Source organism: Cupressus sempervirens, chromosome 3, assembly GCF_028749045.1.
Source record: "Cupressus sempervirens isolate cs-2001-9-10 chromosome 3, ASM2874904v1, whole genome shotgun sequence".
Lineage (NCBI taxonomy): Eukaryota > Viridiplantae > Streptophyta > Pinopsida > Cupressales > Cupressaceae > Cupressus > Cupressus sempervirens.
The window spans coordinates 435,778,483-435,805,330 of record NC_143120.1 but is presented as its reverse complement, the minus strand read 5'-3'; the positions used below and the strand labels follow the sequence as shown (position 1 = coordinate 435,805,330).

Genomic DNA, 26,848 nt, shown 5'->3' with positions numbered 1-26,848 from the left:
CCTGATGGTAGCACATCCTTAACCAAGTCAGCCAAAACAACATCATCATCTTCCAACACTGCAGGAGTCACCAGAACTGTTGTCACAGGAGCTACAGGAACCTCACAATTCTGATATACTACAACTTGAGATGCCCCACAAGCATCATTAGGAATAGATCTCTCATCTGGGCAAGCTGGATCAGAAGAGATAGGAGGAGGAATACCCTCCTCTAGAACCATACTATCCAGCACCTCAAAACGGTTAAAACCTAAATCAGATAATCTTTCTTTCAAAGGCCTCTTTTGACCACGTCCCTTAGCTCGAGGACGAATAGGGGTAAATCCATCCTTATCCTGCATTGGAGCCTTACCCTTACCTGTAGCATCTTGTGGATTCATCCCCTTGGTAGTATTAACCATTTGAGATTGTCCTTTCCCTGTAGTATCTGCCCAACCACCAGCATTTCCAGCTGTAGATCGATCCACTCCTTTGAAACTCGAGTTACGGGGGCACTGCCGCAGTAAATGACCATACTCATGACAAATCCGGCAACGAAAAGGGAGGGATTCATAATCTAACTGCTGCACCCAAGAAGAATCCCCTAGAGAAATTTCCAAAGAATCTGGTAATGGGTTATTCAAATTAATTTCAACACAAATTCTAGCAAAAGAAATAACTTTTTTATCAAGGGTTTGATGTGCGATTGCAGCTGGCTTCCCCAACAAAGCAGCAATTTGTCGAAGGATGTCTTCACGCCAAAATTCCAAGGGAAGACGAGGCAAGCGAACCCAAACTAGCACTGTTGAAGGGAGATCCTCAGCAGAATTAAAACCTGAATGCCAAGGTTTGACAAATAACCCCACATTGTTGTAGAAATAAGGGCCTCCTTCAAAAACACGATCACGATCAAACATGCAAGAGAATACAACAAAAAAATAACTATTCCCTGCCAACATAATCTCCATATCGCCTTCCACCTGCCAAGAGCGACGGATCCATGCCTCAAGAGCGGATAGGGAAATCCGGATTCCAAGAAATTTGCATATCAAAGCATGCTTGGTCCAATAATCAATGTCCTCCATTACAGCCGTTGGAGGAATAACCAGAACAGGGCGATCATGGCTACGCGGAAGACATCCATTAACTTTTTTCAGCTTGGAGCTCTCCCCTGAATAAAATGATTCAGATCGCATTGCATGCATAGTTGGAGAATAACCATCTGTTCTCACCAACAGAGAAGAAATCCCAGGCCCTGCCATGCAAACAATAAAACCCCCAATCCAAAATTGACTGCAGAAGATCTCCAAAAACACCGACGCAAATTATGTCCAGTAGCTAACAATCCAAACAGAACAGAAAAATAGTAAAGATCAAACACCAAGAACAGGCTAGGGGAAAAACCCTAGCCCAGCCGGCAGCCAACGCTTCTCAGAGACTCCATCCCGAAAAAAACATATATGTAATCATGATTTTTAACATCTAATATGTGAACACAATAATCCAATATATTCACTGTAATTATTTGCAATATTTTTTTTCTTACAGAACATTCAATAATGTAGCATAACCAACAAACTTGGCCAGAAAAAATATATTAATTTATTTATTTCCAATATTTTGTTTGTTACAAAATGATGTGGGAGTTCGTCCACTACAACCAATAAACTATATCGTGGAAATGACATAGCCATCACTAAATAATAACATTGATTTTCTTATATTCTATAACCTCATAATGAAGTACTTAAACTGACCCTAACACCTTAATACTACACTTGTCCACATGTCCACCAAATCTAATGGTGTAGTACAAAAGATGTTGGATTTAAATATATATTCTGATGAAGAGTCATAATGTTCTCAACATGCCACATCTAGAATGCCCACATTTGTGTGCAAATGCCCAACAATGGTTATGAAACAAACAAGAAGCATCTCATATTCTTCAAGGTCTTCCAGTAGCCTGAAAGAGAAAAGAAATGTAAGGATATAAGAGAACTCATCAAATGATGATGTTCATATATGCAAAATTCATCAACAAAGAAAACATGTACAGAATGTTGTGAATCATAGAGATCACTCAAATTGAAGTATGCATGAATCTATTACCTTTTTTTTGTTGTGGGGGGTAAAAATAGACTTTCTTATAACAATTATTAGGTCCTTTTATAAAGGTTATAGATGTTATCTAAAGTGATTGAAAGTAGTCGTAACTCTTATCTTTTAATCAAAACAAAATTGTCTACTTATTCAAGAAAACCTGCAGTTTGCTGAATACATACTTGCTTTTGCAATCAGCACACTTCCTATTGTCAGGTAGCCTTAGAAGACTTTCCAATATCTGCATGACAGACATTTCCATTGACAATTTGAGACCCGGTGAGAAAAAAATACACGTCAATTTGTAAGTATAGAAGTGATATAAGAAAGAACAGGAAATGTTTATTGCATGCAGATTAGATTAAAAGAAAACCATATTGATTGTTCATTTACAAAAAATCACACAATTAGTTTTATTGAGTTGAACTTAGAGAGAAAAAAGAATTAATCTAGTGGCTTAATTTAGCAACAGGAAACTTGATGTACACTGTATTAGATTTGAGAGCTATGAACATGGTTTACAACTGTCTCCGTTGATTACCATGGGCGAGGAGATACAGGCCACTAATATAACATTAACTGTTTAATTTTTTTTAGCAAAGTTTGGATGCCAGTGTTTCCATGAGACTGAAATCAAGGAAACTAGTCTCATAGGGGAATCCACACTGCACTTTAAGACCACACTATCCAAATCCCTCCAATGTACAGTACTTGCCAACAAGAGAAATCAATCATCTAGCCAACCCAAATGTGAATGAGCTTCCACAATTTCATCTATAAGATTAGGGATAGAAAATTTCATAGCTTGAAGCCACTGATGCCCCACCTTCTCATTGCAGATAACATGTTTCGCTGAGACAAGTCCACAAACACTTCTGAGCAACATCCTTAATCGAGAACACTCTCTCATGTTAATCTCTTTCAGTTTCTTCAGTTGACCTATTTCCTCTGGAAGTTCCTTCAAGCCCTCACATAGTGAAATGTCTAGAAATTCAAGCTCCCCAAGTTTCCCAATTGATGCTGGAAGCTCTTTGATATTAGTTTTGTTAGCTTTGGATAGTTGTTTGTCCATTTGCTATTATTTAGCAAGTAATTGTTTTGCTAACTAATTGGTTAGATCAGAAACAAATATGTGTTAATTAATTGACCACTTTTGGAAACAACTAGAAACTGACTTGGTTAGGGTTGTTAAGTTGTTTTAATCTAAACCGTCGATTGTAAATCAATCTCGGCCATTGGTTTACCAATAGGAGTAGTATAAAAGGAGGTCAGGGGGGCATTTGGAGAACAAGAAGTTTGGAGAAACTTTTGCAGTGTTAGAAAACAGTCTTGCAGTGTTAGCAAGAGCGCAGTGTTAGTGTGGGAATAATAGTGGGGAATATCAGCGGGATAAATTAGGAGGTTGTCAGAATTCTATCAGTAAGAGGAAAGAAATTTTGTATCTCTTGATTTGCTGAAGTTTAATATTATTTCTCATCTATAGAACTGGTTTTCCCTTAGGAGTTTTTCTAGGGACAATTTGTTTGAAAATATTGTGTTCATTGTGTTGCACATTTCTTTTCATATTTTATAAGTGAAGTTGCAATTGTGTTATTTTTCGATATTAGCTGGGAATTTATTTTCAGCAGTTTAATAACCATTTATGATAGGAGATTAATAATCAGTGACTACAATAGTTAAATTTTTCACATGGTATCAGAGCATTGTTAAGAGTAGAAGAGTTTTGCCCTAAGAAAGAAATTTTGAGCATGACAATGTATGTAAGGGATGTGTGTCGGGGAAGTTTGCGAAAGCATCTTTTCCAAGGAGTGACACCAAATCTAAGGGTGTTCTTGCTCTAGTACATTCAGATGTTTGTGGACTGATGTCGACGAAATCTCTTAGAGGATATGAGTACTATGTTACTTTTATTGATGATTTCTCTAAAAAGACCTGGATATACTTCTTGAAGATTAAAGATGTAGATCCCACTTTATATAGACAGTTGATTGGTTTGCTTATGTATTTGGTCAACACTAGACCAGATATAGCATTTGCAGTAAAATCTCTTAGTCAGTTCATGGTTGAACCAAAGAGAATGCATTGGATAGTGGCTAAGCATGTGCGACATTACTTGCGTGGTACAGTTGAGTATGGGATCATATATGTTCAAGGTGAAGATATTAGGTTGATAGGCTATACTAACGCAGATTGGGAAGGAAGTACAATAGACAAAAGGAGCACTTCAGGGTGTTGTTTCAACTTGGGATCGAGAGTTGTATCTTGGTTCAGCAAAAAGCAAAAGTCTGTGGCTCTAAGTTCAGCAGAAGCAAAATACATAGCAGCTAGCATGGCAACATGTGAAGCTATATGGCTTCAGAAGTTGTTAGTAGCCTTGTTTGGTCAGAAGGTTGGGACTACTATGATACATTGTGATAATTAGAGTTGCATCAAGTTGTCTGAGAATCCAGTGTTTCATGATATGTCTAAACATATAGATATCAGATATCACTTCATCAGAGATTGTGTACAAAGGGGAGTTTTTTAGCTATAGTACATACCTATAGAGGAGCAGGTAGCAGACATTCTGAATAAGGCATTGGAGAAGGCAAAATTTATCTTCTTCAGAGATAAGTTAGGTGTCCTACAGAACAGCTTCCTCACTGAGAGGGAGTGTTAATTTTGTTAGCTTTGGACAGCTGTTTGTCCATTTGCTATTATTTAGCAAGTAATTGTTTTGCTAACTAATTGGTTAGATTAGAAACAAATATTTGTTAATTAATTGACCACTTTTGGAAACAACTAGAAATCGTCTTGGTTAGGGTTGTTAAGTTGTTTTAATCTCAACCGTCGATTGTAAATCAATCTTGGCCGTTGGTTTACCAATAGGAGTAGTATAAAAGGAGGTCAGGGGGGCATTTGGAGAACAAGAAGTTTGGAGAAACATTTGTAGTGTTAGCAAGAGCGCAGTGTTAGTGTGGGAATAGTAGTGGGGAATATCAGCGGGATAAATTAGGAGGTTGTCAGAATTCTATCAGTAAGAGGAAAAGAATTTTGTATTTCTTGATTTGCTGAAGTTTAATATAATTTCTCATCTGTAGAATTGGTTTTCCCTTAGGGGTTTTTCCAGGGACAATTTGTCCAAAAATATTGTGTTCATTGTGTTGCACATTTCTTTCCGTATTTTATAAGTGAAGTTGCAGTTGTGTTATTTTTCGATATTAGCTAGGAATTTATTTTCAGCAGTTTAATAACCATTTATGATAGGAGATTAATAATCAGTTACTGCAATAGTTAAATTTTTCACATTTGAGGCCTCATAATGCTGATAATCTTAGCGTTCTTAAAGAGCTCATATTTCTGAGATCATATGGCAACTTTTCAACAAGATGGGAGTTTGTAACAGACCATATTTGAGTAGAGGACATTTGAAAGATAGTAGTGGGCAATTCCTCCAAGTTGCTACTGTGCTCCAGATGAAATCCTTGTATGTTGGCACATTCAATGTGGAAATATTTGCAAACCCTTCGCTTAAGCTCAATTATAGTCTATCCAAGTTTTGCATTATTTTTCTCTATTTCACACTGGTGGGTACAGCAAGATTTTGCAACCGAATGCTCCCGAGTAGAGGGAGTGAAGATAAAACACCAAGACCTCTTATTGTGGCCTTTTTAGAGCTCAAATTACATACAATTAAAAATTTTAGTCTTTTCATGGTTCTCAGAAATGGAGGAAGAAAGTACTCACTTGCAAAGAAGAGCAACACTAGAACGTCTGTTTCTAGAAAATTCATCTCATACCACTGTTTCTCGGCCATTGAACTTGCATGATGATAAGATGAATCACATATGCAATCGAATTATAACATTTAAGGTAGAATTTTGATATCAAAGGTATTGTTGTTCTAATCCTATCACTATATATCACAACCAGAAATACAATTGTCTTGACTTCTCTAGAGTATTGTTTACTGTGACGAATCCATTCCATTACACAAACAACTGGTATCATACTTAATTTTGAAATGTGAAGGATTGAAAGCAAAAGGGGATTAGTGACTTATAATTATGAGTGAAATTCAATACAGATTCATCATGACTGATACAATAATTAATTTGTGCATAATACCTAATAGAATCCCATGGAGTTCAACATGAGGCTCAAATTCATTCCTACAATTGAAATGTTTCCAATGATGGAAAACCTAAAGAGTTCCCAAAAGGGAAAATGTGTATTTGAAGATGTATATCCTAGTGTCTGTGAGATGAACCCCACCAGAGCAATCACAAGGAAGTGAAGACCAGTTAATCTAGTGGCTGCATTACAAATAGGATGTGAATGAGTTTTAGTATGGTATACTAGTTGACAAAATGTTGTGGACGACATGTACAAAGAAGCATACAAAGTCAAACAATTAAACAATTACCATTGAAACTCTCACAGAATCTTAACAAATTTGCATAACCACTGTAAAACCACTTGGATAATCCAAGCTTCCTTAAAAATCATCAACACACATGACAGAGAGAGTTATTAAATATGTATATCTAGGAAAAAATAATATAAAAAGAAAAACTAATGTCTAATTAGGATGTTAACCCAAACATGGAAAGATGTTATTAATTCCAAGTATAATAAGCTTCTGGAGCTGACTACTTAAACATCACACACTAAGTTTATTTCCTAGACCAAAAGTGTTAAATAGTCAAAGTTGACTTTTTTCCTTAACTTAATTATTCCCTTAGTATGTGCCGTTGCCTTGCTAAACATTAAACAAATCTTTAAGCAACAATGCAACAGATCTTTGATATGGTTTTATACTTTCTTCAATCTTATTCCAATTTTATTGGCACGTTTCAAAATATGAAATAATGGGGTTTCTATTAGCTACGAGAAATTCAAATTAACATAATTTCGGTGTGTAGAAATTAATAAATTATAGCAGAGCTGAAGACAGATCCAAAACAATACATAATGATAGTATTCATTGCACTTCAACACGAAAGCCAGAGAAAAAATGGAATCTTAAAATATAAGTTTGAAGTAATTTTTTTGAGCTATTTTAAGTTGTAATTAAATTAGAGTTGTTGTAATTCAATTGTATAGGTTTTAGGCATCAAACTATTTACAGAAAAGTTAATCATATCTGTATTAAAGATGGACTAGTCATATAAAGGGTTTAGTAGTTCTCGGCTACAGTATTGTAGTGATAAGTGGGAGGTCTCAGTTTCAGTTTTACTCGTAGTTGTTCCGTAAAAAGTATGGAATGAGAATTCAGACAAATAGATTTATGCCAAGCTGAAATTTTAGGAAATCTATAATGTTACTGGAGAGAAGGTATTTAAATATGAGGTCCTGTGGATAAAACATACAAGTGTCCGAGTTTGAGCCTTAATTCTCAATATACAGACCCAAGTTCAAATGCAAATGAGACATCATATACAAAATTTTGATTTGTGACTATTCATCTTCGAATATAATGACGGCTGTATAAAAAATATTTTTAAATTAATTTCATTTAAGATTTCTTCCATAATTCGAGTGGAAACGATATTGATCTCATGATTAAACTTGTTATGATCTCACATTAATGCTCCTACTGAGAAAAATATTCATAAAGCATAAGGAATATAAAGGAAAAATAGATTGTTTGTAAGAAAGATCAGTAACTCAATGATATGGCATGTGGACAGCGAATGAACTATTTCAAAGTGATCCATAAAAATCTTGGCAATGTCTGTTGGCAAAAACAGTCAGCACTTCTTTTCATAATTATGACAAGTGACTAACTATTTCTTGTAGGTTCTTTAAGTGAAGTAGTTGTCCCTGACATTGATAGGTAGATCTTTTGGTACAACATTAACCACACTTATAACACGTGATCAGAATTTAATTACAGATAAGTCTAGTAGTTGTATCTGTTATTAATAGGTTGATCTAATAGTTATATGCAATATTGATTGGTCAAAAAGAGAAATCAAATAGATCTGTTTTCACAATTAGTAGGGAAAAGTGGTGCAGGAGCCCCAGGGCCGAGGATAAAGGCCTAAAAGGAACCAGGATCACTGAATAGATTCTAAGAGGGAGCAAAGGATGAACATGACCTTGAAGGGTCATTTGATGTAATACGACCAATAATGGTCCGTTAAATGTGTTTTGATATGTTTTTATCATTTTTTATTGAGATCAAATATCGTGAACCTTAATGACATTTTGGGGTTAAAATGTACCTTGGGGGTTATTTGTGGATCCTATGGTTGGTAATCTTTTTAATGACCTATAAAGGTCCTAATTATTGTAATATGGCCAATAGAGCCAATATGTGAGGTCAAATGCACTAAATGTGCCAAAACTATGTAATTGCCTAAAATTGGCAAACTGAAGTCTAGAAGGCTCATAGGGGTTTTTTTAAGTGATTTAAGGTCTTTATAAATTGGATTGGCTCCTAGAAGGACTTCATATAGTTGATTTAATAGTATAAGAGCCATGGGATAAAGGGTTGTTGAAGTTGTCGTCAACTTCACAACATAAACTAATGTCTAACAGTCAAATAACGGACTGTAACCAGTTTGGGAAATAGTTAATTTGCATTGGTGAATGTGAGGAAGATAGAGGAGAGTAGTAGGGAAGATTGCTGGAATAGTTTAGAAAGGAAGCAATGTAAAAAAAGTTTTCAAAGCAATAAAATTTAATTCTCTGGAAACTGTCTACTCACTGTCGTAGGGGTACAGTCAGTATTTTGGATGTTTAAAACTCTTTCTTCCAATGCTATATTGATTGGAGATGTATTGATTTTGGATTGATCTAATCTCATTTATAATAAAGTATTAGATTCTTTTTTGACAAGTTTTAAGAAAGGAAACTTCAAGTTTGCGTTGGCTGTCTCTGTCATTAATTGGTGTAACCAGCAATTCGTTTTGAATTATTCATGATGTCTTAAACTCCCCCACCTACTGTGGTTAATGTGACTTGTGGGGAGAGTCTAAACCCTGTACAGTATGTGTTAGTATGAGTTTGTATGCAGGGATGGATTGGAGATTGAAGAGAGGACCAGACAATGTTGAAGAAAGTTGAGGAATGGCTGTCATACAAAACCAGTCCCAGTGCAAGGGTCATATCTCCCTAATAAACTGTTGGATCAGGTCAAATTTGAAATATGTTGAAGAGGGCCAAATTGTGCCAAATATCAATGGTTGGATTGAGCAAATAAGGTATGGTTCAAAAGTTATACATATCTGTTTGCGGGTCTATCCAGGAGACAGCAGAAGGTATGTTTTTGAAAATTTGTTTCCAAAGTTGTGTTTAAGGGAAGAAAGGACTATGGTATGTTTGGATAGGGTCTAGAGAGGTTGAAGAGAGTATTAGGAACAATTTAATGGTGTATTGAAGCATTGAGGGTGAAGGGACACTAAGTTGAAAGGGTTTGGAGTGACTGTCTCAAGGGGATGGTATATGGTTCCTATGTAAACAAGTTACAAGATAGTAAGAATCATTACTGTTTGTGAATCCAAAGAAGGAATGTGTGTGGGTTTTTATCTGTTTGTAAACAATGTAAATGAATGTTTCTATTGAAAGGGTGACAGGGGACCAATTTCTAGATGTGATCCAAGGTTGGGGTCCAATGTCAACTATGTTGACAATGTGTCGAAGGGATGTTGCAATGACAGTCACAAAACCTTTGGAAACTAATTAAAGCATGTTCAATGAAGTATATAGAATGGATTGGTGATTAGCATGGTTAATTAAAGGTGTGGAGCCTAGTGGTAAGAGCTTTTTGAATGAACATTAATTGGTCTAATGTGTGGGTTGGGTCCAAGGAAGGTGATCCATTTGTGAGGGTGAATAGGATAGTTTCCAAGAAGATTGGTGGAAGACCACTAGCCTCTGCATCAAAAAGTAAGTAGACTTAGAGGGCAACACTAATCAGACAACATTACTATTCATGTATCCCCTAGGGCAATGGCAAGACATGGCTCCTTCAAGTTACAGTTCGTGGGAAACGTTGAGAAAATAAGATCTATTTCACAAAATTTCACTTGCCTGACTTTTTATATCAGATCTTATATATGTAGAAGGGCAAAACCACAAAAACTAAAAGTTTTTGCCACTAAACATGTAAAGAGTGTAAATCCCACCTGTGTGAACAGAGACAATATGTGCATTGAAGGGCTTATGATTAAGCAATTCCCATTTCCCCGGCAAGCTCTGGTCCTTCCCGGTCACGAGTAGCCTCTTATTATCGACTAGAATGTCCTGGCTTCCCAAATACATTGCCAAATCTTGTAGTACCCGGTGCTGAGAAAAGTACAGCTCGGAGGCATTTCTATAAGAGACTGTTTCTTGGCTTCTGATGATTACCAGTACCATGTCAGCTCAATGTTTGAAAAGAATAACAGCAAAATGTTTTAAAAGGAAATGAATTTACCCTGGATTGGTTATTAAATTCAAGAGATCTCTTTTTGCAAATTCCAATAGCATGAGAAAAGCATCTCGCCACTCCATCTTCCTAACATAAACCCAAATGTCCAGCAGTGCATCAGCATAAACTTTCTGGCCCTCTGCAAATGAGGCCAAATCTAAGAAACATTTCCTCCCAACATCATCCAAGAAACCCATACTGATCTCCAAACATCTACGGAGCCCTTTTTGTTGATAGTGAGATATTGGTTCCCCATTAAAAATCCTTTTTGAGTGCAATCTCCCAGCTAATATGAGGTTCCCATTGCAAAGAGCTTCCTATCACCTTGAGAGCAAGGGGCAAGCCCTTATAGTCAGCTTGGACCTGCCATTCATCATATTCATAATTTTAATGATAATCAACAGAGAGGAACTTTCAATGGTTTATGCAAGTATCTATTTGTTAAGAAAAGACAATACCTTCATGACTAGATTTGAATCTGCAAAACTTGGAATCGGTGTCTGTCTGAAAGCAGAGAAGCAGAAAAGTGCGAGAGCATCCATGTGGCCCAGCAAAGGCAATTGGTACAGTCGAGTAGAAAGGTTTCTGGCTATTGTAGAACTGTCTCTGCTTGTGATAAGGGTCTTATATGCTGGTGCTTCAAATAGTAACTTCCCCTAACACCAGACATCATGCAATATTACCAGTGTTCTATTAGATTGTGTCTTAAGCTGCTGCTGTAGCTGTATACGTGCATTTTCAACACCAGACATCATGCAATATTGCCAGTGTTCTATTAGATTGTTTCTTATTGTGAGACAGTGATGCTGCTGTAGCTGTATACGTGCATTTTCAACATTCTTGAAGTCAGGGGCATCCCTTCCAACAATCTTCTCCCATTTCTTCTCCAAAATCTGTTTCAGGTTTGGGGATTGTGAGACAGTGATGAAAATCACATTTTCAAAATAACCTGATTTCCACACATCAATTTGGGCTTTTAGTTTACTGCAATAGAAATGCACAACCTTTAACCAGAGAAACCCCTCAACTGATAATTAACAATACAAACCAATTATAAAAACTATGATGGCAGTCTTAGGAGTCTTTGAATTCGAAATCTGAAATTTGTAACTGGAAAGTGCAGATTTCATGTCCATAAAAATCAGCTTTCAGAATCATTCCCAATACCAATGTACTTAACTATGACTTCCAAAAACTTCATAAATAATTCATATAGATCATAGTTAACAAATCTAAAATAACATATAACTACCTGAAATGGTTTGTTGGGGTCTGTATCAATCTGAATATGCTGCCTAGAATCTGAATATGCTGCCTAATTCACATAACCCATTTTTACCCATCATCTCGCAGGAAGACCTACAGTAAATACAAGTCAGAGTTCATCCATTTGAGATCAAACAATGAATGGAAGAGGAGAAGAAACCATATCTACTTGGAAGAGGATGATGGCAGAGATAATGTCAACTTACCTCCCATACTGAAAACTGCAAGTGGTACCCAACACTACATAATAATCCAAAAGAATAATAGAAAAGAATAACAATATTACCTTGATCTCTTGATTTTATGCGTTAACCACAACAATTTAATGTAAAAATGTGTATAAAATAACCGAATTGGATATGTTATATGAAATTAGTGCAAAGACACTATTACCTACAGGATGATATTTATTAAAGTTTTTTGCAACTCCAAGAACACAATGTAGCACAACGTGCACAAATAACACTAGCAGAAACAAAGCCTGGAAATAATGCACGCATTATTTTTATAAGTAAAAGGAAAAGTCATATAAAATTTAATCTATTTTTATGTTATCTTCTACGAAATATGTGTATCCATTTGTTTCCTTTTTGTTCTCTTTCTACGAGGCACTAGACGAATTGTCATTTCAGGTTGCTCATTGCATTGAACATCTTTGTCATTATTCTTCTCTCCCATATGTTGAGATGCAATGATGGTTGACTTCTGAGTTTCAAGAACATTTATTGCATCGTGTGAATGAATCTCATCTTCATGGTCACTACCAGATGCTTGAGTTGACGAGTTTGACTTTTGGGCTTCCTATACATGACACATTTTTACTATTAAAACATAATTTATCCAATTAACTTAATTCGTGTCATAAAATATATTAATTACATACATCAAATTGATCACTATTGATTAATTTGTCCCCTCGATCAATCATATATTGTCGAAGGCCTTGTGAACCATGTAGGAGAGCATACTTCAAGTCCTCCTCTACTACTTCCTTTTCAAAATGGTGAACCTATATTAACAAAAAAAACAAACTTATAAGGTTCAATGACTAACACAATAGAAATAACTTAATAACTTATTACTAAGATAGTGAATATAATAGATTAAATATTCACTTACCATGCTAGCACAAATGCTATTATATCCACTAGATCCTAATTTATGAGATCCGATCCTTGACACTTGAGCTTTGGTTGCATTCATTGTATCACGAAGGCGTCTTTTATTTCCTTCTATAGATGGCTTGTAGTTTGGATTGTCATCGACCTTCCTCTTATGCTTCCTCTTAAACTTGGCATCTTTCACAAGTTCATCCCATGTCACTTGATTTGTGATCCAACTTGGATGTGGATACTTCAAGTCTTTGACCAATTTAAACCTTAAATTATCTCTTTTTGAGTGTATGTACTTGCATGCAATATCTAGAATAACATCTCTATTAAAACCAGGATTGCCAAATGTTGTAATGACATCATTAAAGAGTTCTTCCTTTTTATCTTTAGGTTGATTTCTCCAATCCTTTTGGATGGTATCTCCAAATAAATTTTCTGCACGCCTATATATAACGTGAAAGTATTTTAGGCTTGTTTCATCCTTCTATTAAAACCAGGATTGCCAAATGTTGTAATGACATCATTAAAGAGTTCTTCCTTTTTTTCTTTAGGTTGATTCCTCCAATCCTTTTGGATGGTATCTCCAAATAAATTTTCCGCATGCCTATATATAAAGTGAAAGTATTTTAGGCTTGTTTCATCCTTCAATACATTTCCTTCGAAGGTGAGCAAGATTGTGAGTTCTTGCAATCCTTTTGTAGTTACCAATGATACTTTTGTACTCTTGGGGGTTGAGATAAATCCTCTTATAGGGACATCAGTCACTTGGTCATTTACTTCCTGTATTTATAATGAAATTATGAAATTAGTTAAAGCTCAACTAAGAAATTAAACTATTGTCAAATTTGAAACAAGTGCAAAGACATTATTCATAAACGAGCAAAGAAAGAAAAGACAATGTTGACAAATCAAATATATGAAGGATAAGAAATTAGTTTTCAAAAAATCATGTGCCAAAAATGAATACTTGTTCAGTCTATTATATCATTTATGTCAACATTGACACACACACACACACACACACACAATAAATATTACTGCTGCACTAAGAGCTATATAGAAAGTTTCAGATTTTTTGTTTACATCTCAAAAAATATATATATAATACAGAGTTCTGCAAGGCATGTCTATCCGCAAGTAAAATAATATAAATAAGAAAGACCCATACACAACTACATATATTTAGAGCATACAAAATTATACTCTCAATTACAAAAATAAAGAAAAACAATTACAAGTCGATAAATATTTGAAGTGATATTACTAATCTAATATATATATATCTCTCTTCAATTAGGTAATAATTCCCTTTCATTGGTTCAAAAAATATATATATATATAACAAGTATTGATCATTGAATACAATAGAACTAATTTAATCAACAAGTGACTATCTATTTTCCTATATATTTCTATACTAACATGATGTTGGTGTGAGAAGTTGTTGATGGGGACTCACTATTATTTCAGTTCATTGATATGGTAGAAAACAAAAGAAAGAACAATCATCACTTGAAACATATCTCTCACACTACAAGTTAACAGTGATAAATACTAGCACTTGCACCTGAAGGAGCAAGGGGTAGGCCGATAGTGACTAAAGGTGTAAGTCTATATAATATGATTGCTCACATTTGTTTTTTGTTAGACATCTAATATAATATAAAATGAAACTTAAAGATCTAAACAATAAATTAATTATTCTTGATTTTAAATAGTTAAATTTAATTATTTTTAAATTCATATATATGTATTATAAAATGAAAAGAATTGTAGAAGGGGAAAACAAAAATAAAAGATCATTAAATTGGTATGTATTTGGTTCACAAAATAAACTATCTTCGATGAAAATAGTAGAATCTTTTAGACACATTTTTGGTTGCAAGTTTAATACATTATATGTATTACATGGTAATGAGTAGTTTATTTTTGGAACAAGAAGAAATTGATTTCTAAAAAAAAAAATGATTTCGATCACCATAAGGGACATCTTCTCATAGGGCCCATTTGGTTGCTAGAATAGGAATAGAAATTTTGGAATATGTTTTCAATTCTTCATTTGGTTGACCAAATTGGAATAGAGAATAGGGTTTTGTATTCCAATTTGACTCCTAAAACGAGCATAAGTCTATGCCAAAAAAACCCTGTTATTAGAATAGACCATTCTTATTCTCAATCCCATAATCCCAAATTTAATAACCAGATGAAAAAGAAACATCTGGTTTCATTCTCATTTGATTATGAGAATTTCTAATAAGAGTTACCTAATGATAATCTAGAACATTTGATTATGAAAGTTTCCAAAAAGAGTGATGGAATGATAATCTTGAACTTGTAATTGATGGACAAATATACATTGCTCTAGAATCATTGACATTACAAAATTCATTTCTCATGGCAATGGCAACAAATGGATTAAAGCAACAAACATTAACACATTTTCATTAATGGAGATGAGAGCTCAAATTAAAACAAAACCAATGCCTTCATTTAATATAGTGATAGTATAATACCAATCAAAAAGAAAACATAGTGCAAGAAAAATGGAATTGTTGTAAAGGAAATAAAATACACCAAAACAATAAGCCATCGGAATATGGATTCCAAAGAATAAAACTCACTAAAACATGGCAAGTGACCACAAGATTTTGCACAGATTGTTTCTGTTGTTAATAATGTCGATGATTAAAAATGGGGTAGACTTTGAAACCAAAATTTATGAAACCCTACCACAACTGATCTTGCTAAAAGTGGATTTGCTTCAATTTATCACATTAAACAAAAATTGGATCTAAAAATGCTAGGGTCGATAGATTTATTCAAGTGTGGATTGATAAAGCAGTTTGTGCTGCATTAGGATCACAGCTCTTAAGGCATTAAAACATAATTTTCACAGACCTTGTCCAAGATCCCACATTTTGGAACCTGCTGCTATAGATTTCAACAGAAAAGCTCAAACAAAAACATGGCAAGAGACTTGGCTAAAATATCTGAACAAACTATGTCATTAATTATACCATCCACAAGAGATTCGCAGAGGCAGACACAGAAACAGAGGGGGAATAGAGCAAAGCAGAGACAATATCCTCTGTCCAACAATAGAACTGAGAGAGGTGTAGGGTTTGAAGCAATTCACAATTGAGAAGAAGTGGCAACAACTCTCCAAGAGGAGACCCTGGATCATTGATGGGTTGGTGCCATCTCACCAGCTTGACATGGCAAATTCACGGCCAGAGTTGTGCAAGCATGTCAATGTTGTGGGCGCTACAAGCGTAGATTGTGATGTTCTGAATGGAGGGAAAGGCGTGCTTTAGAAGATGCCCAATTATTTGATTCTCAAGAGAAGAGGTATCCAAAACAAGGTAACCCCATGGTGAAATCTGTGACAGGTCCAAAGTCGTCATGCCCTGAAAACAGAATGGTATCAAATACAAATTGCTTATGTTTCCCCGCACACATAGCTCCATTCGCGTTGCTCGCTCCAGTTCCCACCATTTCTTACAAACCAGGGCCATTTGATTCCTTGCCCTCCCATCCTTCACTAGGCTGAATATGATACTGATAATCACATTCAGAATGTCACTGAAGTGCATTTTATGATTTCAAAGTGCAAAAGGTAGGCAACGAATGAAAAAGATGTTCTAATCGAATCACATATCTAGTTTGTAAATCAGATTGTGATCTAATAAAATATATTGTAGTTATTGTTGAAATATATGCAATCAATGCAAACCATTAACAAAAACAACTAGTTTTTTTTTTTAGGTGATGGACAGGTTTAGATGAAAGTCTCATATATAACAGCCTATCGGCTAAAAGTCTAAGAATCCATAATGCATTTAAAAGTAACAACAATTGAAATCTATATTGCTAACAAATTATATGAACTTCACATGAACAAGAATGTATAATATCTCTAGGCAATTTTACCTATTCGTCTGAGGTAGCCCCTGTAGTTCCAACAATGCTCTTTCCCATAGCTAAATTTGTTTAGTCATTTCTTGTCTGATTTCATTATTTTCAAGAGTATCTGGTAAGATCTTTAGCAATCTTGATTGTGAGTCTATATTACTCCTTAAGGAAACTTGTTCCAATGTAGGTGGAAAATTTCTTACAGAACCCACATTTGGTGTGCTCCTAATAGGGGCATTCATTTGTGACTCAACAAGTCCATTAGGAACATTAGTGTTTGATGTAGATGGTCTTCTATGAAGTTTTTCACTTGATCCCAGTCTTGTCATATGTGTTTTTGTTCTAGACATAGAGGGTATACCATGAGTCTCTACTCTAGTAGATTGCATGCTTGTTGGAGTTGTTCTTGAAATATTTTGCAATTACAAATATACATATTTTGATGGTATAATAAGTTAAAATAATGTTTAAAATAATGTAATCAAGTTTAATCAAAATTTTCATTCAATCCTACCTTTGGCATACCAATAGATGTATTGCTGGGAATAGTTGGATCCTACATACTAGCACAATACATGGTCAATTGAGTTACTTTCCAAATTTCTTGTGTATAAAAAAGTCCAAAAAATAGTAACAATATAAACTGAAATGTGGATATTAAATGCATGATAATCTTGATCAAATTTTACCACTAGTATAGTAGCAAATGTACTAACTGATGTAGTAGGGGTTGGAATGTCTTTCAAAATGGTCTACATTCCATAGATATAAAATAGCATTATATAAAAGGTGGAATTGTGAGTCTATATTACTCCTGAAGAAAACTTGTTCCAATGTAGGTGGAAGAATACTTAGAGAACCCACATTTGATGTGCTCTTGATAGGGGCATTCATTTGTGATTCAACAGGTCCATTAGGAACATAAGTGTTTGATGTAGTTGGTCCGCTATGTGGTTTTGCACTTGATCCAACTATTGTCATAGGTGTTTTTGTTCTACATATAGAGGGTATACCATGAGCCTCTACACTAGTAGATGGCATGGTTGTTGGAGTTGTCCTTGAAATATTTTGCAAGTACAAATATAAATATTTTGATCATATAATAAGTTAAAATATTGTAATCAAGCTTACTCAAAAAATTCATGCAATCCTACCTTTGGCATACCAATAGATGTATTGGCGGGCATAGTAATTGAATTAGTTTCCAAACTTCTTGTATATTAAAAAGCACAAAAAATAGTAACTAGATAAACTAAGATGTGGTTATTAAATGCATAATAATCTTGATCATATTTTACCACTAGTATAGTAGTAGATGTACTAATTGATGTAATAGGGGTTGGAATGACTTTTGAAATAGCCTGCATTCCACAAATGTAAAACAACATTGTATAAAAAGTAACATTTGAAAATTGATATTATAAAAAACATTTTTCAAGCTTACCTCCTGCACCATCATCGTTATTTGTTGCCCTTGTCCATTTTTTAACATTTCAACTAAAGCATTTAAAATCAATGGATCCCCCACAAAAGAATTTGTAGCACTCTGGGCCACGTTCTTGAAGAAGTACACAAAGACAATTTAATAAAAATAAGAACATATTTATTAGAGAATATATACAAACAATATTAGCAATAAATTCAAATTTAGTTCCCTATAACAATAACATATACCCATTTCATTAATCTTCAACATAAGCAGTGGTCAACATGCATTTTTTGAGTTTTTCATATTACATTTATCTTGACGAGGTGGTGATTGCATAAAGTTCCTAAGTTTTGATTGTGTAAAGTTTCCCAAAAATTCAATTCAGAATTTGGGGCATGGTATATTATGCATGTAAAATTAAATTTCTTCCGTAAAGAAAAATTATAGCCAATTCCTAGCAAGATCTACTACTTCCTTCACAAATGTTTGAAGTAAATATGGAGCGGTATTACATCAAACAACTAAACTGATTTGCAGTGTTGAAATTGTAATATGAGAGTTTCTGATTTGTAATTTGTAAAGCGGAGAAGAGTACCCTCGCAGTATAAAGATAACTATTATGCGAGTAAAATTAAAAAAAAATCCTAAAAGAAAAATTAGAGTCAATCAAGATCTGCAACTTCCTTCACAAATTTTAGGAAATAAACATGGAGCAGTATTATCTCAAACAACCAAACTGATTAGTAGTCACACAGTTCTTGATATTTGAAATTGAAAGGTTATTTTGATATATGTCTTTAATACATTTCACTAACCTTTTCAAAGGTTTTATAAGTTCACTAACCCTTCCAAAGACACCTAAAACCCTTACAAGCCTTACTAGGCCTAAACTTCCAATATGGGAAAACTACAACTTTTGAGCACTCTTGGTGCTTTTACAACTTTTAATTGGTCTTCGAGATCATATTACATTTGTTTTAGACCTTATAGACCTTTAGATCCCAAACTAAACTAGGATTAACAAATTGACCCCTCATGAGCCTCCTAGATACATTTTGACCTTATAGTGCCCTAACCTCTATTATATTGCCTTTATAACTTAGGCTTAATACATCCAAATATGTCAACTAAAAAATGGATCATAGATTCAATTACATTCAACTCTAGATATATCAAGACCATTTGTCCTTCATGAGTCTACATGACTCTCCTTGCATGCTTTTGCCAATGTGCCCTGCACCATTAAACCACTTGACCATGATTGTATGGTGATTCAAGAACATGGAACTCACTTAGGCTTCTCCTCTGAAGAAGCCGTTTTGACATGTTTGGTCTAGTTTTATGATTTAGACTGGAAACAAAGAGTCACTATTTCAAAACTTAAAAAATGTAGACTGGAAAGGGCACACCAGATAATTTCTATCTTGATTTGGCTCTGAGAATTCTCCATAATATTTTTTGCTCACACCAAAACATGAGATTAGAAAATATCATTAGGAAATATCATTCAGTGACTAGTTTTCAACCAAAAATTTCTTCAATAGATCATAAGACTTTAAACAAATCATGGTTATAATCTAAAATCTGCCAGTCTAGCATAGACTGACCATACAAGATCTAGACTGAACAATGCACAATCAAAATGTCATACAAAATCTAGACCCTAGCGCTTGGTAGGAACTATGCTGCCCTGCAGCCCTTGTTTGATTTGGTCTGGATCTTTCAAATCCTAATTAAATATTTTGAACTCCCGAACAAATCATATTTTTTGGAATCTGGTATCTTAGGTTTGTGTTATGAAGTACAATGATTGTTAGGATTATGATATCTCCTTATATTTATTTGTTTTCTCTTAATTGTTTTTATGTGTGAACTTAATTTGGGCCCTTTAGTATATAATACTATTAAATGTTGACATTGTAGACTGCCAATTTAGTGAGCTTTCATAGTTGTAGTCCTTAGATGTATTAAACTCCCCTAACACTATTTATAACAGCTACTCTCTAAATTCACTGTCCCATAACTTGAGTTTCAAAAAGTTGGCCAAGCCAACTTCATGGAAGTATATGCTTTGCCTAGTGTAGAATGCTAACTAGAATTATAAAGCATACATTCAATGTACTAGAATCAACAAAGCATTTAATATCAATATCAGACTTACCAAGGTAGGTGAGGGAAACCGGTATGTTATATTGAATGATTAATGTGGAACATACAATCTTTTAAAAACAATTTTGTAGAAAAGTTGAGTCTTTGAAGAGGCTCTAAGTATTCTCCATTTAAAGGTAATTGAAATGGTGTGATGAAAATAGGTTTTTAGATGGAAAGATCTTTGAATAGGGAATATGCTGAAGTTTTAAGGCAGGAAGGAGATTATTGGCACCAAAAGTCAAGGGAAACATGGCTAGTGGAAGAAGGCAAGAATACCAAGCTTTTCCACAACTCTGTTAAAGTCATAAGAAGCTTCAACATGATTTCTTCAATCACAAATTCAGAAGGAAACATATTAATGGACAAAGAGGCAATTAATAATGAGGCTATTCAATTCTTTAAAGATAGTGGCAACTTGATGCAAGCCAAGGAGCAAGATCAAAGTCTATGGGGTGTTTTTTGAGCATGTATAACTGAGGCTCAAATGAGATGCTTATATAAGTGGTCTCGATGGATGATGGGAAAAAGCTCTTTTTGCTTTAGAAAATCATGAGGCCTTTTGCCTGGATGGGTTCCCAACTGGTTTCTTTCAGTAGTTGTGGGATATTTTTCCTTTCAATCTATGGGAAGTGGTGGAGTCACGGTCAATTGGGTTTGTTTTAAAGGATTCCAATAACACTTTTATCGTCCTCATTCCAAAGAAAGAAGAGGTAACTTCTTTTAGTGATTTCTGCCTATCTGTTTATGTATTACAATCTATAAATCGTTTCTAAAGTTATTGCAGATAAACTAAAACAGCCCTCTAAGCCTACATAGGTCTATTGTGGAAGGTTTCATTATAGCTCAAGAAACAATACGTTCAGTCAGAAAACCAAAAACAGAAAAGATGTTGATCAAATTAGATATAAGGAATTCCTATGATGAGGTGAATAGGGAAATTTTGTTGAAGATGCTTTGTAATTATGGTTTTTCTAGAGCATTGGTAGTGCAGGACACCCTAGGTCCTGATTTGTTCCTCATTGGCTTCATTTGATGAAATGTGGACTTTTGGGTTTATTTTGTTACAATAAGGTATTTAAGGACCATTTTAGTCTCTGTTTTTTTCCCCCAAATTGCAAGCCTTTTGGCAAAAATGTGAAAACGTTGCAAGAAAATCTTTAAAATGTTGTCATACTACTTTTTGGAAAGTTTTCAAAATTAGATAAAATACATATTAAGGTAAAAAGACGAATATTGGGCATGCTTCAATTGCATTCCAAGATTGAAGGCATTTTTCAAGCCAATCTTGGCCCTATTGTATGGACTCTTCGAGTTGGAATGAGTTTCAATACAATTTTTCTTTGTTTTTCCTGCTTTTCTGAGCTTTTTCCAGTCTGTTCTAACTTGTTTTTGAATCATTTTTTTTTCATCCCCATGATTTCTCAATGATTGGGATTAAAAGATCTTCAAATCTACTTTCACATAAAACTGGTTTCACAAACTTGCGTTGAGTTTTGACTGAGATATTGTTGTTTTTGTGAGTAAAGGTTAAATCTACCTAGGATGTAGAATTCTTTATTCCCATGGTAGATTGAGCTAGTTTTTTAATATGTCATCTGCTTTCATGTATACTTTATTCTCTCAGAAGTGCAGGAGAAATGAAGATAGTCTGATATGGATTTAATCAAATATTATTAATTGGTCAACAAATGTGATCCAAAAAATGATGATTGTTATTTCGTGAAAAGATCTGTTAACCATGGATAAAGTAGGGATAGTCCCAAAAGATATAAATGATGGGACTCCAAGACCAAATATGCAATAGTTGACACCAACAACTATAGGATAAAATGAGGGAACGTGGATAGTTAACAGAAGTCAAATTTCCTACTGTTCTGCTTTGGAGTGTAATACAAACTTCACAACAACATTATGCCAATGAGGAGATGGTAAGAGCGTGTTAGAATGGCAGTAATACAAGTATCTGTCCATTTGAAATGCAGAATGGAGGGGGAGTTCGCACTGCATTGAGAATATTGGAGGTGGCGTCCATCTGTCTGGCACTTCGAAAAGGAGGCACATAAATCAATGAGGCCTTGTCTGCCCTTCCCATCAAACAACTTGACCATCACATAGTTTTCGTTGTTATAAAGACAAGCTAGAAATGGTGTCGTCTCTCCTAATTGACCTCAAGTAGGATGGATGTTTTGTAGACAATAAGACTTCCAAGCTTCTATTTTGCAGGTTTATTAAATTAGGTATGTTTGAAGAGGCATTAGAGATTTTGGTAAAGTGGAACAACATGGCAGGTCCAGCGAAATTGATCATCACTTATATAATTGTAATCTTGAAGTGGTTCTTAAGAAATCCCAAGTTAGTAAAGCCTTTGTTATAATTACTACAATGTTGAAAGCCAATATGATACCATAAACCACTGCTCTCAATCAACTCTTATTAGGTTTGAGAAAGGTGTGTGCATGATGATGGAAAACAAAATATATTACAAAGAACTGCTACATCGTCAAGATTGTTCTAGAACCACACCTTTGTACTAACCATCATCATTTAAAGAAAAACAATGAAAAGTCAATAAATAATTATATATAAAGGAAGTGACAACAAACATGTGTAGAACAATAATGGAATGAGATTTTAATTTAGCTGACCTCATAACAGTAGGTAGGCAGGCTGATAAAGACCCCATCTCATCCAAGAATCACAATTTAAGGATATATAGAAATCTATACTAGAAAACCCTGCTAGATAGGGGATGGAGTCTCAACTATGACGTGAAATATAATATCTATAATATTATTCAAAGTCCCAACAAGGCATGAAATATAATAGCTATAATATTATTTCCTAAAGATAAAATATTTGAAATACTGATAACAAAGTCGTGATGCTAGAAGGGGTAAAAGCCCAACTGGATATACCATATGAGGGTGATTAGGCATCCATAGTTCCCACAAGAAACAGAAACCAGCATGAAGCAACCATGCCAATTGGGGAATCAAATCCGAACTAACAAAAGAATGATTATGAAACCCATTAAGTGAGGGTTTAAATAGATAAATGAAAGGGAAAACCTAATTACTCTTTGATCAACCTAGAAAAGTGATGATTTTTTGGAAATAAAATGACACTATCTATAAGAAAATCAAGTATTTCACTCTAGCTCATAGCTCCTGCAATGTGTGCCACTTGTTCTAGAATGGAAAGTTTGCAAACCTTTGAAAATAAAGTTGGACCTTCCACGCTTATCATCTGACCATTAAAACTTTTATTTTGAGACAAATCCCATCATGATGTTTCAATCATTAACAAGGATTAATAAGAACCAAAGTTCTCTTATCTTTGATATTCTAAAAAAATTTACAGCTGATAATTATCAAAATTTAATAAAACATGGAAGGATAATTATTGATGTGACCCATAGAACTGCAAATGTTATAGATTTGCATTCTTATGCATCAAATAGAAATTTATAAATGAAAAATATCACCTTAAACCAAAAACAATTAACAAGACTACAAGATTTACAAAGAATTCATTAGATAGGGGCAAAATCTAAGCCAAAAAAGTTTGGGCGACAAATTCTACTAAATACTGTTCAAAAATAGATATTTAATATATGGAAAATTATAAATAGGACACACATTTTCTCTAAATTCTTCATTTAAAGGCAGCCAAGCTATTAGTTTTAAAAAATCAAGAAATAAACAACCAAAAAAATTGAATTCATAAAAACTCAATTTATAAAGCACATAAAAAAAAACCAAATCTCAAACATCTATGATGTAATAACTATCAGATTACCTCAAGAAATCTCATAACCATTAGGACTCGGAACAAACACCACGATCTATTGGGGGCATGTCTAATTTAATAATTTTTGATTAATGATGTCAATTTATTTTCATAATAATCAAAGATTACCAATTTTAAGAAGCCCTTTTTCTGTCCAGGTGACAACCCCCACAAACATTCATCTGGATTTTAAACCCTAATTTTTGAACGCCATATAAAATGCAAAAAAATTGTACCACCAAAGATTCATGTAGAACAGATGCAGAAAAAGGGAATATATAAAGATTAAATGAACAAGGATACCTTGAATCCAAAGTGAGATCGAGTTCAAGAGCACAGTGGCAAACACAAAGATCTTGTTTCGTCCACTGCAAGGATGTAAAAACTGTGGGTTATAAATTGAATTCACCTGCTTCACTTTGAGACCATCGCGGCTATGTTCAATATCTAAAATTTTAATTGATCTCTCCTAGCTAGGGCCCATATTTCTTCAGATCTAATTCATTTCTGGGCGAGGGGAGGGGAAGGGGAATCTCTAAATTTCATTTAGAATGATATTGATAGTTTTAATCAATATATAATGAGGTGAATAAATATTTGGGATTTTTGTAAAAGATAGTCTTACCTGAAGTCATTGAATGATAAGGGGATTCATAGCAGAGAGCATCTAGCGTGCAGACTCCTCATCTTTCGTTTATGCCAACTTGTCCCCTGCAACCATTTTCAGTTAATTTTGGCCCTACACAAAAAAGATATGATGCAATATGCCAATTTTGAACCATAGATACCCCCCATCAGTCGATATTACCATTAAACAAACCACATGATACCAATAGAAAACCCATCATTGGGGTGGGCGTGGGAGGATAAATGTTGCAGAGGCCTTAACAATCAAATTCAAGGAGGGACTGAGCCAATTTAAAAACCTTTTCATAGCAACCCAAAAAGCAAATAAACACATAAGATGAAAAAAACCCAAATTCTCAGCTTCAAGATTAATTATACTCAATTGATGAGAATGTTTCCATTTGTTTAGAGAGGTAAGGTCCTGTACGAGAAAACAAGAAGTTGAATAGTCTTTTACTCAGCGTGCTCCAGTTCTCTCTACAACGATAATTTCAATTCTTGACTGCTGTGAAACTCCCGTGGAATTGTAGCGCTTACAATGTGATCCTGGAATTGTAGTGCTTACAACATGATCCTCTAATAGAATATGTTCGTTAGTCGTGCCTCTCCCTACTAGATCTGAGCCTAGATCTGAGACTATTGGTGGAAAGCCTAGTCTTGAATAAACAAGAGAACCATGGGAGAAAACAGTTAGGGCATAGAAGATGAGAACTGTAAAGCTCCAATATGTATGGCCCGTGATGATCCGTCCTGCCATTTTCGTGTAGCTGATGATTATAGCTCAGTCCTTGGCGCTAATTGCAAATGGAGAACTAACAACAGATCATGAGTTTGCAGGGCAAAACCATGAGTTGAGCCGGTCATCGATTGGGAGCTGAGGATATAACAATGATAACTCAGAATATTAGACATAAAAATGTCATGCACCCAATGATCCCTGCTCAGTTCTTGCCACTAATTGCAAATGGAGAAGTGAAAGACGACCATGAGTTTGCAGGGCAAAACCTTGTGGTGGTGATGGAGTTGGGCAAAACCACGAGTTGTGGTGGTGAACGGAGTTAACATATGATTATGAAAACCTTATAATAATATTATAAAATTCTTTTCCTATTGTCGTCTCTCACTTCTTCATTTGCAATTAGCGGCAAGAACTGAGCAGGGATCATTGGGTGCATGACATTTTTATGTCTAATATTCCGAGTTATCATTGTTATATCCTTAGCTCCCAATCGATGACCGCCTCAACTCATGGTTTTGCCCTGCAAACTCATGATCTGTTGTTAGTTCTCCATTTGAATTAGCTACATTTGTTAGTTCTCCATTAAAAATATATTTTTTCTGGCCAAGTTTATTGGTTATGCTACATTATTGAATGTTTTGTAAGAAACAAAATATTGCAAATAATTACAGTGAATATATTGAAATATATAGATGGTGAAAAGGCTATCTTTCATGCCTTGCGTTTCAAAGGGTTCAGAGATGTAGTCAATGTCAGACGAGTTCATGAATTGGACGCATTTGCAATAAAGAGTTCCAGTTCTATTTCTTGTGGGAGTTTTCACGGTTATTATCGAAACTGCAAGAAAAAGAGCTCAAAGTATTTTGCCGTGGAAAAGACACGTCACTTCGAATTCGATGCATGCGTAGAATTTTTCGCTGCACAGATTCGATGGGTGAATCAGCCACAATAGATAGTGTCAATGTATGTTTTTAGTCAACATATTTGGTCCCGTTTTACATCGCTAAGTCGTTAGCATCATAGACAAATTGCTAAGGTGACAAAGAAACGTCCCTCTGAATTCTATGCATGTGTAGACTTTTTTGTTGCTCAGACTTAATGGGTGTAATTAATCACTGAATCAAATCAACCTTTTAGCTAATGTCAATGTTTGTGAGAATTAAGTCTCACCTTTTTGTTGTAACACTCGCAATCCGTTTACTGACAACTTAGCCAGACATGGTTGCGGACCTTATTTTTCAAGGAGTAGGTTGATGTGATAGCATTTTCAATAGTATACCATTAATTACTTGGTCTCACTCAAATTATGGGCCAATAAGTGTAGATCGTACACTCAAATCATA

General features: G+C 34.6%; 1 long non-coding RNA gene across 1 annotated transcript; it reads right to left on the bottom strand.

Annotated features, from left to right (window-relative positions):
• Positions 1-13,450: 13,450 nt before the first annotated feature.
• Positions 13,451-25,884, bottom strand: LOC149566917 (uncharacterized). Its single transcript, XR_016362312.1, has 4 exons — positions 25,194-25,884; positions 24,765-24,850; positions 24,443-24,507; positions 13,451-13,638 (listed from the first exon to the last, which is right to left on the bottom strand). It is a non-coding gene; the product is annotated as an uncharacterized LOC149566917 (long non-coding RNA).
• Positions 25,885-26,848: the final 964 nt, after the last annotated feature.